A 17,247-nucleotide genomic window follows, 5' to 3' on the forward strand; every position below is an offset into this window, starting at 1 on the left:
TTATCACTCAATCGGTTACATTCGGAAGCCCTTTCTGTCTTACACTACTTTGATAAACCGTACTCTATCAACCGCTAGCCCAACGTGGGCACAGTTCTAGAATACTCCGAGGTCCCAGAATGTCCCTGGTACCATCGATTCAACCTAAAACAAACTGACGATCCTTACAATTCCTGCCTGGTGAATCAGAAGTATTCTCCAATACTGGTTCTGAGTTGACCCCGAAGGTCCTCCCGGCAGTTTAAGAAGCAACGTTCAAAGAATCAAATCACAAACGAATCAACAATTTGTAAAAACATTATTCTGTTTTCTGTACATATCTGAAACCCCATTCCCAAGTGCCAAATCTAACTTTTCAGTGACTGTCCAATTAAAAGCGCCCTAAGACTTTGTACGGCGGCAGCAGGAGATGTGCTTTAGAATCTTTGACCCCGAAGTGGTCCTTGAACCAAAAACGTCTAGAGAACCCCACCGGAGTGTATGTGTATTCCTCTCCATTTTCTCACACAGGGGTCGGAAGGAAGACCCTTCCTCCCTTTTCTCTTTAAATTAAGGCCAGATCAGTAGCAGCCTAAGCGCGAAGGGACTGCAGGCCTTGGTAGGAAGCTGCTGGACGCTCTCGCGGCGCCTGCCCGGGTCCCCGCGTCCGCCCGGGGAGGACGCGGGCAAGGGCTGCAATAAGGAGGGAGGCCGCCAGGGCGCGCTCCAGTCCCGCCCGGGAAGCGCCGCACGGCTTCCTGGGGGTTGACCCGCGCACGAGGTCCTCACCGCCCGAGGTCCGCGCGGCGCTGCGTGTTTGGCGTCCCGCGGCGGCCGGGGCCTCCGTGGACCGTCCAGTGCCCCCTCATGCGTCTCCCCCTTTCTGCTCGCGCTCACCCTAAACCCCGCAGCGCCCACCTGCGTCCTCGCACCGGCCGGGTGCCGGTGCGGCCCGAGCCGCTCTCGAGGGGTCGAATTCCGGGTCTGCAGGAGGCGGGTCTTCTTCGAACTCTATGTCCCGGTAAGGATGAAATGCCTCTCTCCCCTTCCATTCGGCCTGTCACCCCACTGCCCTCAATTAAGGAAGCTTTCTTTCTCCAAAAAAGTGTCGCGTAAGTCGCGGCCGGGATGGAGACTCGCCCCGCCCCCGAAGGGGTTCTAGAAGGAAGGAGAACGGGGGTGGGGGGGGCGGTGAGGACCCCACACACAAACACACACTCGCTCTCTCCCTCCCTCCTGCACCCCTTCACCCCACCCCCCAGCCACGCAGGCAGACCCCGGCCCCAGAACGGCTCCTCTGGCCCCCACCCGCCCCCGCTCCCCTCCCCCACGGTACCCGCCCGCGCCCCGCCTTCCCCGCGCCCCTTGCGCACCTGGAAGCAAATTCACGCCTGGAAACCATCCAAAGGGCGGGAGGCGGCTGGTGCTGGGTGGTGAGAGAATCAAATTGAAACGAACCTCTCAGTCGTTGGAAAAGCATTTCCCCACCCGCCTGTCCCGACCTGCAGGATTGGTTAAAATACTTCTGTTTACTCAGTGGCAATACGAGAGGTTTGGATGAAATTTTTTTCTGGAGCCCATCTGAGGGCCTCTGAGCGTCTATACCGCCTTCAGCCTGGAGACTTTTCCAGATTTTAAATGGGGACTGAGCTGCTGTCTCACCAGAGGAGGAAATTCCTTGAGACCAGGAACAGGAACCCAAGGGAAAGCACCGTGGTAAAAATGCAGCTGGTGGGAATTAATGCACATGTGTGTCGCCTACTGCAGGCATCAGAGATGGGACCTGGTCTAGGGCACTGTGATGGTGAGATGGGTAAGGGAAGGAGCCCCGCACCTTGTGGGCCCTCAGTCCTTGTTGAAAGAGAGAAGCCGGCTGGGCTGGGGGAAGCACCTCACATCTCCGCCCTAGGACGGTGGGGGGACCTGATGGGCTGTGTGAGGGAGGTTCAGAAAAAGGATGAAGTGCCAAGGCCAGACTTTACCTCCCTTGCAAAGTTTTCCCCCGGCCTACTCTGCTATGCTGGAGGCTGAAATGATTACCACCCTGACCTCCCTCAAACTATGTTCCATTTAGTAAACATTAATCTAGGAAGACACAACACTAGAGCCAGCAAGGAAGCAGAGATGCTTATTGGGAGGAACTACGGCATCGTCATAGCAACCATCAGTTATACCACCAGTCCCTTTCAACTGTAAGCCTCTTATCTTAGGTTGGGTGCCCTGGGAAACAAAGCTGGAGTCTCTTATTCGTGCATGCAGACAGCTTATTGGGCAGCCTCTGAGTAAATCAGAGAAGCTGCGCTGGACAAAAGTTGAACTTCGATGCAGCTGGGAGCCTGACCCAATTCCATAGGGAGCTCAGAAGCTGGGATGGTCCTTCAGAGTTGTCCTGAATCAAGGTAGGGGGCCAGCCCTTTGTACCCCTGCATGGACCAGTCGTTGGTGGTGGACTGCGCTAGGGAGGTCATATCCTTGGTCATGGCTGGTCCCTTCAGTAAAGGGCAAGTCTCAGGGAAGAACTCAGCTGTGAGCTGTCACAGCCGATGGCTGGAGGAATGGCACCCCGGCCCTCGGAGGATCTGGCTGGCACACCACAGCACCCCCTCCACGCCTTGAGGGCATCCTGTTTCATTCTCTGCTGCTCTACGCACATCTGATTTTTTTTTTTCCCCCACCGCTTAGGTTGCAGGGATAGATGATGGTCATACTACAGCTCCTAATTTTTTAAAAAAATGTGTTCCATTCTGAAGAGAGGCCTAGAGTAAGGCTGGAATATCAAACCCAATTCCAGATTTGCGGGACAACTTGGCCCAACTTGGATCAGGTTGCCCACCCCAGTAACTGGTTAGGGACCCGGGTTCGATCCCTGGTCAGGGAACTAAGATCCCACATGCCACGGGGCAACTGAGCCCACGTGCCGTGACTACTGAGCCTGTGCACTCTGGAGCCCTCACGCCACAACTAGAGAGAAGCCTGTGCGCTGCAACGAAAGATCCCGTGTGCCGCAACTAAGACCTGATGCAGCCAAATAAATAAATAAATATCTTTTAAAAAATAAAATAATGTAGTGTAGGCAGAGTTGACCCTTGTCACAGTTATTGAGCAAAAAGAAAGAAAGAAAAGCCCACTTATTCTGTTATATGGTAGGAGTTGAAGAATTCTAGTCTGTGTTGCTCTGGTTGCTTAATCAACTAGGAAGAACCTACCCCCTTTTACTGTAGAGACCATGGCGGGCAGGATGCAGGATTCAGGGCAAGGACGTTCCCTGAAGCTGACTGGGGGGTGCTAACACGTTAGAACTAGGAGACACGGAGACCATACACTGCTTCATTTTACAGCAAGAAAACGTGTTGCATACATGACTTGGAGCCAGAAGAACTAAACGCAGTTGGGCTCCCTGTTCTGTGCTCCTTTCATAACTCAGGGAAGCTTTGGGTCCTGGGCTCCTCTGTCTGACTCTGGCAATAACTACATTGACAATCTGTCAGCCCTCCTCACTCCTGTCCCTCTCCCCGAGCTCCCCCCTGTGGCTTGAGGATAATGATATTGCCTATTATTGAATACTGACCGAGTGCCATGCATCGGGCTAGGAGCTTTCTCTGCGTTTTCTAGTCTACCCTGTGAATCAGGTGTTAGGGATCTACTGGATTGCTTCTCTTCTCTTCCCCTGCCTCTTATAAGACAATCGATTTAATAAAAGGTAATCCATACTATGAATTTTTATAACAAGGATTTATTCATTTTGTGATTAAAAAGGTAAAGCAGTTATCCATATGTGTGACCATACGTGAGCCCAAGCTGTAACGACATTTTAAGGAAGGAAGGACACCCTAGAATGCAGTTCCCTTAATTGTAACCTTTGAAAAAAAGAGAAGCCCAAAGTGAGAGAATCTCTGACTGCCTGTCAGGATCGTATTTCCTGGGCAACAGCAAAGGTCTGTGGGTTATGCAGTCCTAGGCAACTCAAGGGTCTATGGCTAATGCCCAGGTGGCAGCAAGGGTCTCTGGGTAATGCCCGGGAGGCAGCAAGGGTCTCTGGGTAATGCCCAGGCGGCAGCAAGGGTCTATGGGTAATGCCCGGGTGGCAGCAAGGGTCTCTGTGTCATTTAGTCCTGGAAAGCGCAAGGGTCTTTGGGGCATGTGTTTCTGGGTAACAGCCAGTGTCTGTAGGTAACGCAGTCTGTCGCTGGGATGTGACGTGAATGACATGGTTTTACTTAAACACCCAGAACATGTTTCTGGTGCATTTGGCTACACCCCCTCTTCCTCGTGGAAGGACTCTGTTTGGGTCAGCCCCTCACCCACTTTGCACTTGCTCATTGTCAGGATGGGTAACGGGAAGCCCTTCTGGAGGCTCACACCACGTGGACTTCACCGTAGAGGCCCAGGCGGCTATCATCCTGTCCCAAAATGTCCGTGACCAGGCTCCAAAACCAGAGATGCCTATGTATCGTGTTGTGTATAATTTTTGGTTATTAATTTACTTTTAAACATTCAGTAATTCTCATCCCAGCATTCTTCCGCCTTTGTTTCATTTACGGGGGTACCGTGTTCTTGTGCCAGCCGGGGCCTCACGTCAGAAATCTGAACCTCAGCCTTGTGGAGCCTCGTGCCCTAAGCTTCCCAATCCTTCCTCATTCACGTTTACCTCAGCCCCAGAGGTGCTCGCCTCTGCTGGGTTGCTACCTCAGTTACGCCTTCTCTTTTATTCCACCCAGTAGTTAACCATCTTTTACCTCGTTAATAATTCTTTGTATTGAAATTTTCCCTGTTCAAATCACTTGTATGATTTTTGCCCCCTGCCTGGACCCTGACAGATAGATACTGGTAGAAATTCCCTGTTTGACTCACAGACTTAGAGAACAAACTTATGGTTACCAGAGGGGAAGGGATAGTCAGGGAGTTTGGGATTGACGTGTATACACTGCTTTATTTATTTATTTTTGGCTGCATTGGGTCTTCATTGCTGTGCGCGGGCTTTCTCTAGTTGTGGCGAGGGAGGGCTCCTCTTCATTGCAGTGCAAGGGCTTCTCATTGCAGTGGCTTCTCTTGTTGCTCAGCACGGGCTCTAGGCGCATGGGCTTCAGTGGTTGTGGCACGCAGGCATCAGTAGTTGTGGCATGCAGGCTTCAGTAGTTGTGGCTCGCGGGCTCTAGCGCTCAGGCTCAGTAGTTGTGGCGCCTGGGCTTAGTTGCTCCACGGCACGTGGGATCTTCCTGGACCAGGGCTCGAACCCGTGTCCCCCGCATTAGCAGGTGGATTCTTAACCACTGCGCCACCAGGGAAGTCCCTACATTGCTATATTTAAAACGGTTAACCAACAAGGACCTACTGTATAGCACAGGGAACTCTGCTCAATGTTATGTGGCAGCCTGGATGGGAGGGGAGTTTGGGGGAGAATGGATACATGTATATGTATGGCCGAGTCCTTTTGCTATGCACCTGAAACTATCACAACATTGCTAATCAGCTATACTCTAATATAAAATAAAATGGTTTTTTTTAAAAAAAAAGCCTGTTTGAAGTAGGTTCAAGACAGCTGGGCAGAGAGGGGGCAAGTCAGCGGGAGGAGACATCTCTGAAGGAATTTTGATATGAAGCTGAATTGAGAAATGGGGCCAAAGTTGAAAGGGGATTGGGGGGGGTTGTTTTGTTTTGTTTTGCTTATTTAACATTTTATTATGGAAAATTTCAAACGTATACCAAAGTAGAGAGCATACACCCCATATATAAAAAGAGTATAACAAACCCCCATATACCCACGTTATGGGTTGAAATGTGTCCCCCCAAAAATATGTTGGCATTCTAATCCTCAGTACCTGTGAATGTGACCTTATTTGGAAATAAGGCCTTTACAGAGATAATCAAGCTAAAATGAAGTCCTAAGTGTGGGTCCTAATCCAATATGACAGGTGTCCTCATCAAAAGGGGAAATCTGGACACAGAGACAGGCACACACAGAAGAAAGAAGATGTGAAGACACAGAAATCACCATGTGAAGATGGAGGCAGAGATCGGAGTGATGTATCTACAAGCCCAGGAACACCAGAGATCGCCAGCAACCCCCAAAGCTGAGAGAGAGGCCTGAAGAGATTCTCCCTCAGGACCAGCCTTGCTGACACCTTGATCTTGGACTTCTAGCCTCTAGAACTGTGAGACAATAAATGTCTGTTGTTTAAGTCCCCCAGTTTGTGGTACTTTGTCCCGGTGGTACTTTTGTACCCAGGTGGGTTGGGTACAACCCATCACCAAATTTCCTCTCCACCCACACCCACTTCTCCTTCTCAGATGCTTTAAAGGCAACAGTAAGGGGGAGGAGACATCCCAAATGGAAGGCCATCCTGGGCCAGGGCCTATGCTGGGGTGGGGATGGGTGCCATGGTGGTCCCAGGAGCCCTCTGGAAGGAACATGCAGAGGAACTGCAAGCATTCAGTTGTTTTAGTGATGGGGAGACAGGCTTGGACGGGCCTTTCCTTGTGGAGTGCAGTCCTCTCCACTGCAGAGGCCAGGCCGAGCCTTACTAACTTTTCCCTGAGCCTTTGCACCACTCACTCCAGACAGGTGGCCGGGATGTATGAATACATAATTATAACACAAGTATACAAATTCAACAAAGATGCTTCCTCTTCCTTCTCCATTCCAATCTCTAGACAAACCCTAATCAGTTTCAGTTGGCAGGGATGTCACTTCACCCTTTTTTGTGACACTTGTCTTTCCTCTTCTACTGTTTTGATTTGAGCTTTACTACATTTTCTTTGAAATACTCCCAGGTGCCTATGTACCTTGTCCTGCCCTTGAGATGGAGCCTGGCCTTGTTGCCTTCCCACCTCACCTTCTGTTCACTCCTCAATGCACTGTATCAGGATACTGACCCCATCTCACCAGTGAACCGAGTGATAACCATCCCCTAACCTTACACTCCCATGAGCACAGCTCCAGCTTCAGCTTGTGCTGTTCTCTCTGCAGTGCTTGATTCTGTTGACCACTCCCTTCTTTTTTTTTTTTTTTTTTTGGCTCTGTAGATTAGACCACTCCCTTCTTGACAGTCTCCTCCTTTGGCTTCCCGGAGATGGCACACTTCTATGGGTGGCAGACCACTTCTCCTCCCAAGGGTCTGACTGCACTGCGTAAGACTCCCTTTGTGGGCCCCCCTCCCCTTGCCTGTCCAGGAAATGCCAGGGCTCCTCAGGATCTCCCAGACCTTTCCCCTTCCTGCACTGCACGCCCTCCAAGTAGACCTCATTCATCTCCATGGCATCACCTGCCAGCTGTAGGCCCATGGTTCCAATTCTATATCTCCGTCGTTAAAGACACTAAACATTGTATTTTAAATTGTATGTCATATATAGAAGAGTATGTAAGATATCTGTAACACTTTGAAGATTTATGAAAATAAGGCAAACACTTATATAACCACCAAACAGTTTTGGAGCTAGAACATTGCCATCATTTTAGATGGTCCCTATGTGTCTCTCCCTGATCACATTCCCAAGACTAATATTCCTCCCCTTGTTATACCTTATAGTTTACCACTATGTATTAATCCGTAAGCTATATTTTTTAGATATTCCACTTCTATTGAACCAAGCTTCCTCAGGTAACAATTGTAAATTCTGGGGAAAAATATAAAAAACAATGACCTGAAGGCACCAGAAAGCAACGGAAACAAAAAGATACTGGATGGGGGTTGACACGTGGAAAAGAAAGGAACCGAGTGAGTTTCCCACTTCTTAAAATAGATTTAGGCTAAAAGCAGGCCCCAATCCTCACAGCTAAAAGAGGTATACAGACAGCTAAAACCTGAATAGAGCCCCACAGTCTTCCTAGTTTGAAAACTGAAAAACAGATTGTGGCAAAAGCTGGCAAGTTAAGTAGGGGAGTTCCAAAGGAGAGAACGAGAGTTGAGGAGCCCCAAAATCTGTATATATATCCTGTCCAGACCTCTGATTGACCACTGAATTATGTAGGCATGGGGTAGACTCCAAGAAGCCCAGCTGAGGCTAAAAGAGCAACACTGAAATTTGAGCTGCTTTTTACTAAAAGGGAGACCAAATTTGCAGAAGGAGTTCAACCAAGTTAATTGCTAAAATAGATAAATCAATATTCTGTGGAAGAGCTGTATCCAGACTCTATATCATGTATTATTCACAATAACCAGAACAGAATCCAAATTACTCAACATATAAACAGGAAAATGTGACCAAGAGAAAAAAAAAAAAAAGCAATGGAAACTGACCCCAAGAGAACCCAGATGTTGGAATTAGCAAAGATATTTAAAGTAGTTGTTATAAGTGTGCTTAAGGACATAAAAGAAAATACACTAATGACTACTGGAAAGACAGTAAATTTGAGCAGAGTAATAGAAGCTAGAAAGAAGACCCAAATGGAAATTCTAGAACTGAAAAGTACAATATCTGAAATTTAAAATTCATTGAATGGGCTTAGCTACAGATTGAAGATGACAGAAGAAATAAAGAACCTGAAGACAGATCAATAAAAATTATCCAATCTGAAAAACAGAAAAAGATTGAACAATATATATGTATTAGTTTCCTATCACTGCTGTAACAAACTTAGTGGCTTAAAAACAACACAAATGTATTATCTCAGAGTTCTGTAGGTCAGAAGCCTGACACAGGTCTCACTGAGCTGAAAATCGATGTGTCCACAGAGCTGTGTTTCTTTCTGAGGCTCTAGAGGAGAATCCATTGCTGGCCCTTTCCAGCGTCTCGAGGCCACCCACATTGCTCGGCTCATGACCGCTTCCTCCTTCTTCTAAGCCAGCAACATTTCACATCGCTGTGCCTTTCTTCTGTAATCACATGTTCCGCTCTGACTTTTCTATTTTGCCCCCTTTTCTGCTTTCAAGGACCTTTGTGATTTCTTTGAGCCCACTTAGATAATCCACATTAATCTCCCCATCTCAAGGTCCTTATTATTGCATCTGCAAGGTCTCTTTTGCCACGTGAAGTAACACATTCACAGGTTCCAGGTATTAGGACACGAGCGTCTTTGGGAGGCTTTTTTCTGCCTACTACAATGTACTTTATAGTTTTTCTCCTTTTTGAACTCCTTGTAAAGTGTATTACACTGTCATTCTCTCTCTTTTTTAAAAAAAAATAAGTTTATTTATTTTTGGCTGCGTTGGGTCTTCGTTGCTGTGCAGGCTTTCTCTAGTTATGTCGAGCATGCGCTGCTCTTCGTTGCGGTGCACGGGCTTCTCATTGCGGTGGCTTCTCGTTGCGGGGCACGGACTGTAGGCACGCAGGCTTCAGTAGTTGCAGCATGTGGACTCAGTAGTTGTGGCGTACAGGCTTAGTTGCTCTGCGGCATGTGGGATCTTCCTGGACCAGGGCTCGAACCCGTGTCCCCTGCATTGGCAGGCGGATTCTTAACCACTGCGCCACCAGGGAAGTCCCTGTCATTCTCTTTTGTGTACTGCTGCTTTCACTCACCATGATGTTTGTAACTTGCATGTCTGGTAATGTGTGTAGCGCTCATTCATTTTTTTGTCATTGCTATATCGTAGTCCATCGAATTTCATATACCACAATTTATTCATCTTTGTTGATGGACATTTAGATCATTCATCTTTTGGCTTTCACAAGCAATACTACTTGTACATATATCTTAATGCATATGTATACCATTTTCTCTACGTTTTATACCTAAAAGATAAACTGTTGGGTCATAGAGTATCAATCTTCAACTTTAATAGCTGATGTCAAACTGCTTTTCAAAGTGCCTCAATTTATACACACACACACACACCCCACCCCTGCCACCAGCAGCTTCAGTTGCTCCACATCCTACCCAATACTTGGTATTATCAAACTTTAAAAATGTTGCCAGACTTCCCTGGTGGTGCAGTGGCTAAGAATATGCCTGCCAATGCAGGGGACACGTGTTCGAGCCCTGGCCCAGGAAGATCCCACATGCCACGGAGCAACTAAGCCCATGCGCCACAACTACTGAGGCTGTGCTCTAGAGCCCGCGAGCCACAGCTACTGAGCCCTCGCACCACAACTACTGAAGCCCACGCGCCTAGAGCCCGTGCTCTGCAATAAGAGAAGCCACCTCACTGAGAAGCACGCATACCGCAACGAAGAGTAGCCCCCACTCGCCGCAACTAGAGAAAGCCCGCGTGCAGCAACAAGGACCCAACGCAGCCAAAAATAAATAAATAAATTGATAAAATTAAAAAAAAAATTTTTTTGCTGATCTGGTGGGTATGTAATCACAGCAACCAGTGTCTAGTTAAGTCAACAGAAAAACTAGGTATTTCAACAGAAGGAATTTAATGAGGGAAATTGTTTACAAAAATGTTGATACAGAAGGAAGGGCAAACTAAGAAAGATTGCAAGATTAGTAATTGCAAGAAGCTGACACAGCTCCTAGGGCTGATGCAACAGGAGGAAGGTTGACACATCCTCCAACACTGGCTGCTCAGAACTGATAGAGGCGCACTTGACATTCTCTGGGAACACAGAAGGGGCTCCTCCTATGATGCTGTTCCTGCAGTTCTGCAAGGACAGTCACTATTTCTGGTACATTCACTGTAGCTTGTGAGAGCACCTCTTTGTAGCCGATGGCTCAATCCCGTATCCACCCGGTCACCCTGGTCAGAATCCTTGGAGCCATCCTGATGCCCTCCTCTTCCAGTCTCTTCCCCACTCCTCAGCCACCCCAAACCCTGTCTGTTCTACCTTCCAAATCTCTCTAACCTGGGCTGTCTCCTCTCTCCTGTCATCGCGGACTGCAGGGACTCCTGACACATCTCTCTACTCCAGCTCCCAGCACTGGGTCTGGCGAAAAGTGCCTGCCCACAAAATGTTTCTTTGATGATCTGAAAACAGAAGGGTTGGGGGCAGATGAACCATAAGATCCCCTCCAGTTAGACATTCTGGGATAAAGAGAGAAAGCGGCTTCCCTTTCTAACCTGAGTCAACAGGAGGACAGTGGTGGCCACACTGATGGTGCAGCTGGACCAGTTGTTGAGCTACTGAGATGTTCTCACACCTGCTAGTGAGGAGCCTCCACGAGCCCCTCCAGGGACGCCCTGCAGACCTCCCCAGCACTGAGGGGTTAAGGTGGACCCCAGCCTGGCGAGTGCTTAAACATTTGAACATCGCTCTGGAAGGGTGAGTCTGGGAGGAGAGTTAGTTTCACTGAGTCAAGATCTGTTGGTTTGGGTGAACTCTATTCTGTGACTTTTAAAATTAATTAATTGATTGATTAATTAATTATACAGTAGGTCCTTGGTTATCTATTTTAAATATAGCAGTGTGTCTTTTGTGACTTTTTGTTTTGTTTTGTTTTAATAGAGGTATAACTGACATTCAATAATAGTTTTAGTTTCAGGTGTATAACATAGCGATTCAACGTGTGTACACATTGTGAAGTGGTCACTACAATAAGCTTAGTTACCATGTGTCACCTTACAAAGTTAATACAATATTACTGACTATATTCCCCATGCTGTACATTGTATCCCTGTAATTTTATTTTATTAACATCTTTATTGGAGTATAATTGCTTTACAATGGTGTGTTAGTTTCTGCTGTATAACAAAGTGAATCAGCTATACATATACATATATCCCCATATCCCCTCCCTCGCACCCTCCCTATCCCACCCCTCTAGGTGGTCACAAAGCACCGAGCTGATCTCCCTGTGCTATGCAGCTGCTTCCCACTAGCTATCTATTTTACATTTGGTAGTGGATATATGTCATTTTGTGACTTTTAAAGTCTAAATGAAATGAGGTGAAAACCCAGACTCCCTGGGCAAAAGGGAAGCTGTGGGTATTCTCAGAAGGGGCTTGCTATTTAGCCCCTCAAAGAAGGGGCTTAGGCTTAGTTGCTCCGTAGCATGTGGGATCTTCCCGGACCAGGGCTTCCCTGGTGGCGCAGCGGTTGAGAGTCCGCCTGCCGATTCAGGGGACACAGGTTCGTGCCCCGGTCCGGGAGGGTCCCGCATCCCGCGGAGCGGCTGGGCCCATGAGCCATGGCCGCTGAGCCTGCGCCTCCGGAGCCTGTGCTCCGCAACGGGAGAGGCCACGACAGTGAGAGGCCCGCGTACTGCAAAAAATAAAAATAAAAAAAATAATGTTTCCTTGCCTTGTTTGTGGCAAGGAAACAGAGAGCAGAGTCAATTCCCTCCATCTCATCAGTCACCTTGGGGCTCTAAGGAAACAGGTCAGGCCCTGCCTCAGGGCAGGAAGGGGAGGGGAGGAGGGAACAGCTGGCTTGGCAGACGGTGCTTAGGCCTCTGTGCTTCAGGCCAGTAGGATAGGGCAGGCTGGCAGCCAACTCAGCCTAAGGACAGCAGGGCAGACGCAGCTCTTGTGACTACACGTAGTGGAGTGACAGAGTGTATTACCCGCCCTGAGCTCAGGTTTCAGCAAAGGCTTTTAATAGCTCCGGAGGGTTTGCCAAGCTGCCCTGGACTATGTCACTTACTCTGAAGCTACTTGCCCAGGGCCAGGCACACCACAGGGACCCAGCATTTCTGTCCATCCCCACCTTCAGGCATTCAAGTACCCCTCGCCGAGACCCCGGGCACACCAGCCCCTCAGTCCGACCAGGTTGGGCCAACACCCGTCACTGTTTCAGTTGGCTCTGGCTATACCCTATGTCCCCTAAGTTACAACCAGCATCCCTGAATCCGTGCCCAAACCAAAGAGGATCTGCTGCCCTGAAGCCTCAGGAGTGTGCGGGCGCTCCCTCCACGCAGAGCCCCGTCTTCAGGGGGTGGAGGGGGGAACTGCCCTGAGCCCATGAGGGTCACCCTCTGTCAGGGCCCCCGTGACAGGGTGTGTATTTGTGTAGAGTAGGGAACTCCCTAACGTTTTTTTCTAACGGTGTGAAACTACCTGACCCACAGGGGACTGAAAATGAGATATGCGCAACGTCCCACACAGAGACTGACCCACAAAACTGGAGACCAGAGGCCCACTCTCCGGGCACTCTAAGGAACTAAAAAGAAAAATACAATTTTTGAGGTGCACTGGTTTTCCAAGGTTATGTATCATTCCTTATTCTTTCATTTATTAATTCATTTAACAAACAAACTTCCAAGCTCCTTTCACGTGCCATAGCTGTTCCAGTAAACCTACTGCTGTGTAACCATCCACCCAAGACTTAATGACAAAGGCCTTTCTGCGGATGACTCAAATCTACAAGTGAAATAAGAAAAGATGGCTGATTTGACTACATAAAAATTTAAAAACTTCTGTGTGGCAACAGATTCAAATGACAAGCATTTAGGAAAAAAATATGCAGCTCATATCACAAAAAAAGAACTAATCTCTCAAATAATTAAGAGTTCTAAGAAATGGGGGGGTGGGAATAGCAAAAATAGAGACAGCACATTCTAAAAACACAAATGGCCCTTAAGTTCGTAAAGAGATCAAGCCCATTAACCCAAAAAGAGAACTTCTAATTATAAGTACCCTGTGATACAATTTCTCATCTATCAGACTGACATAAATTCAAAAGCTGGATACTGGCCCCCTCTGTCAAGGCCACAGGGGAGTAGGCAGGCTTGTCCAGCACAGGTAGAGGGCAGAATGAGACAGTCTGGCGATGTGGAAGCATCCAGCAACATCACGGTTGTGTTAGCCTTTGCTCCAGTTCTCCCTCCTCTGGGAGATTAACTTACAGTGATCCCTGACCGCGGTATACTATGCAGCATTGCTGTGAAGCAAAAAAATGGGAAACATTTCTTTTGAGAGTCAATTTTCTCTCCGTAAGGGAGAGATAAATAAAACTGTGGCTTATTCACACAGTTGAAGACTACATAAGTATAAAAATAGCATGAGGAAACATGTTTTTTTTTTAATGAATGTGGACAAAGCTCAAGGATATACTGCTAAGGCACAGAATAGTGGGTATAGCAAGCTAGTGCCAGAAAAGTGGGAAGATTTGCCCACACGTACATTACAAACAAAAAACAAAAAACCCCACGGGGCTTCCCTGGTGGCACAGTGGTTGAGAGTCCGCCTGCCGATGCAGGGGACACGGGTTCGTGCCCCGGTCCGGGAAGATCCCACATGCCGCGGAGCCTGCGCGTCCGGAGCCTGTGCTCCGCAACGGGAGAGGCCACAACAGTGAGAGGCCCGCGTGCCGCAAAAAAAAAAAAAACCCACGAAGAATACTAAGAAATTAATAGAAGTTTCCTGAAGTGAGTGGTGGGAGTGGGTTGGCCAGGGATGGGGTGAAAACAAGATACCCCACTGCACACCTTCTTGTGTGTTTCTTCTTTGAACTACATGAGTGTGTTATCTCTTTAAAAAATTAAATATGCATAACTCAATGAGAAGGAAATATACCATGTCGAGTTATATGGGACACAGCTAAAATCGTCTTTAGAAGTTTAAAGCTTTAAATACATTGAATAGGATACAAGGGGGAAACTTTTTTTTTAGTTAAAGAAAGTTGGAACAGAGCAAAACAAGCTTGTTAATAATGGCTGTGCATTTCACAGTGCAACACACAGGCTATATTATATTTAATCAAATTAAACTATAAGTCAAGTTTCTTGTCAGGGTTGTTTTTTTTTTAATGAAACTCTTAAGTGTTGGTATAATTTTAACTCACAGAAAAAGTTGCAGAGGTACTACAGAATTTCCTCTACGCCCTTCACCTAGTTTCCTGTGATGTTAATGCCTTGCATAACCATGATACAAAGCTAGAAATTAACATTGGTACATTACTGTGAACTAAACTCTAGATTTTAGATTTTTCCAAGAATGTCCCTTTCCTGTTCCAGGATCCAATCCAGGATACCACACTGCATTTAGTATCAAGGATTGCTTTTATTTCATAAACTTAGCCGAGGGACTTTCCTCTTGCTGATGAAGGAGGAACTCCTGGGCACATTTCTGGCTCTCACTTATTAATCCCTTCCCACCTCTCTGGATGTGGTCACTATTTTAACCGGAGGAACACAGCAAGGTAGTAAGGACGTAAGACCTTAAGACTTACTCCCTGACTTCCCGCACTGTGTGCTGCTGCTTTCGCGAGCCCAGAGGGACAGGCTGGGAGGGAATGTTCTTTGTAATTCTTAGCCAATTCAATCGGCAGAAGTTGACTGAGCCTCAACTGTGTGCAAGGCACTCTGGTAGATGCTAAGGGGGAAAACAGAGTTGAGTAAGACCTTTTCCTAATTTTAGGAGCTGACCCACCCAAGAAGTGGACCCAGTTGAATACAACACCAGACAGGGGGTCAGAGGCAGCATACCAGCAGCAAAAACAAGAGATGGGGAGATGCATCCCACCTGAGAGGACTGAAGAGGGCTTCCTGGAGCAGGTGACTTTCGAACCATGCCTTGAAAGAAGGGTAGGGTTTCAAGGGTTGGCAAAGGGGAACGGAATTCTGGACCGAAGAAATGGTGTAAGCAAAGGTGCAGCAGCGTGAAAATGTGGGCACATGCAGAGAACCAGTAGCCCGGGATTCCTGGTGCTGGATATGTGTGTTAAAAGGAGGGAGACTGACCTCAGGGAGGGCCTCCAGTGCTGGGCGGGAGATCCACCTCCCTCCAGAGGGTAGTGATGCCAAAGGTCAGAGCTGCAGCCATGCTGTAGGGTGAGCTGGTGGCAATGGGATACGTGGGGTGGAGCAGGGGGCCTGGGGGAAGGGATTTCTCTTGTCTTCCTGGGGTGATGGGCACCCAGCCCGGGGGGGGTCAGTGGAATGGAAGGGGGCAGAGGCAGGCAGGGAAAGGCCGCGGTGGGATCACGGTCAGGATGTGAATGTGAGGATGAGGAAGGAGGCGGAGGTGGGTGACTGAGGCGAGCCTGAGGGACAGATGAGGTAGCGGATATGGTCTGTTCTGAAGGGGCCGGTTGGGCTGAGGGAATTTGAGGTCAAATGTGCTAGAAGTCCCCACTCAGAGGTCAGGCTGGAGCCTGGTGCCAGGTATAAATGTGGCATCGTCCATGAAGAGGTGGCAGTGTGTCCCCAGGGCAGAGGAGGAAGGAGCCTCTTCACAGGGGCCATGTCCCCATTACTTCTGTCAGCTAAAAAAATATATTCACAACCTAAAAGTTGAGAGTTATGTTTTATTCGGTGGGAATTTTTTAGGACTTCAAGCCTGGGAGGCAGCATCTCAAGTAACCCTGAGAGAACTGCTCCGAGGAGGTGAGGGGTGGGGGGACCCAGGATAGATGGGAGTTTTGCAACAAAGGGCAGGTAGTCTGAACATCAAAAGATTATTGTTAATTAAAGAAAACCAGGGACTTCCCTGGTGTTCCAGTGGCTAGGGCTCCGCGCTCCCAATGCAGGGGGCCCGGGTTTGATCCCAGGTCGGGGAACTAGATCCCGCATGCTGCAAGGAAGATCACACATGACGCAACTTGAAAAAAAAAAAAAAAGATCCCGCATGCTGCAAGGAAGATCCCACATGTGGCAACGCAGATCCCTCGTGCTGCAACTAAGACGCAGCGCAGCCAAATAAATACATAAATATTAAAAAAAAATAAAATAAAAAATAAAATCAGATATCTCAAGTTAAGGAATTCAGTACTTTTCTGTGTATGGGAAGATGCAAGAGTCTGGGCTCACTGAAATTATTCCTTTGATACACAACCTCAGCTATCTGGGGCCAGTATCCCGTGTTTTCACATCCTGAGTTTCCTCAGGGCTCACCGTAGGGAGTGGCTGCAGTCTGATGGCTGCTAGATGGCAGGTGTTCTTTCCTTCCTAAGTCTGCTTAGGACTCTCCAGCTCACCACTGGCTGTGGCTGCAACTGCTGATGAACTGTGACATCCTTTGTTCACTGATATGGCGGTCAATATTCCATTGATCACTTCTGTCACCTCAGGATCTGTGACCCCCTGCATAACTTGTCAAGGAAGCCAAAGCATTTCTGGAACTCATGGACACCACTGTGCATGTAACCACCTAGAGATGGTCTCGTCAACCCCAGCTCCCAGCCTCCCCAGACCCCCACCATTCAGTAAGGTCCAAACTCCTTAGCTCCACACTCAGACCCATCCTCACCCTTATCCACATTTTCCAGCCACCAACTTTCCCTGCATTGTGACCCGCCCCCCAGCATGTCCACCAGCCCTGTCTTCAGGACCAGGGTCTCTGATCACCTCCCCCCCCCCCCGCCCCCGGCACACACACACCCCAGGGAGAATTTACTGTACAGCTCTCTCTCCAGCCCTCAGCCGGCTGGATTCTGGTTCCAGTTAGGAGCTCTGCTGGACTGTGACCCCTCAGGGACCACATGGATTCTCTCCTAGGCCTTCCAACTAGC

General features: G+C 48.3%; 1 protein-coding gene across 1 annotated transcript in view; it reads left to right on the forward strand.

Annotated features, from left to right (window-relative positions):
- Window positions 1–753: 753 nt before the first annotated feature.
- The window catches only part of SERHL2 (serine hydrolase like 2), a 33,299-nt gene continuing 16,805 nt past the window's right edge, over window positions 754–17,247 (forward strand). Inside the window, exons 1-2 of the mRNA XM_060025783.1 lie at window positions 754–1,000; window positions 15,156–15,292. The gene's annotated coding sequence lies outside the window, so the exon portion shown is untranslated. The remainder of the gene's footprint in view (window positions 1,001–15,155; window positions 15,293–17,247) is intronic.

Source organism: Delphinus delphis, chromosome 11 (genome assembly GCF_949987515.2).
Source record: "Delphinus delphis chromosome 11, mDelDel1.2, whole genome shotgun sequence".
Taxonomy (NCBI): domain Eukaryota; kingdom Metazoa; phylum Chordata; class Mammalia; order Artiodactyla; family Delphinidae; genus Delphinus; species Delphinus delphis.